The following is a 228-nucleotide window of genomic DNA, read 5'->3' on the forward strand; positions in this document are numbered from 1 at the left end:
CCAGAGGTTGTGTAATGTCCATGGGTTTGCATATGTTCTTGGGTTTCTTCTGCTGTTGATTGTGATCAGATAGAATACAAAGAATTACTTCAAATTTTCCTATATTTCTGAAGATTTGCTTTGTGTAAAATATCTATTTTAGAGAAAGTTCCATGGGCCACTCAATGTGTGTTGTTACTGTTGAAACGTGTGTGTTGATTCCTGTCATTTTGTTGATTTGTAATGTTT

This window comes from Nannospalax galili, unplaced genomic scaffold, assembly GCF_000622305.1.
Source record: "Nannospalax galili isolate Female #2095 unplaced genomic scaffold, S.galili_v1.0 scaffold388, whole genome shotgun sequence".
Taxonomy (NCBI): domain Eukaryota; kingdom Metazoa; phylum Chordata; class Mammalia; order Rodentia; family Spalacidae; genus Nannospalax; species Nannospalax galili.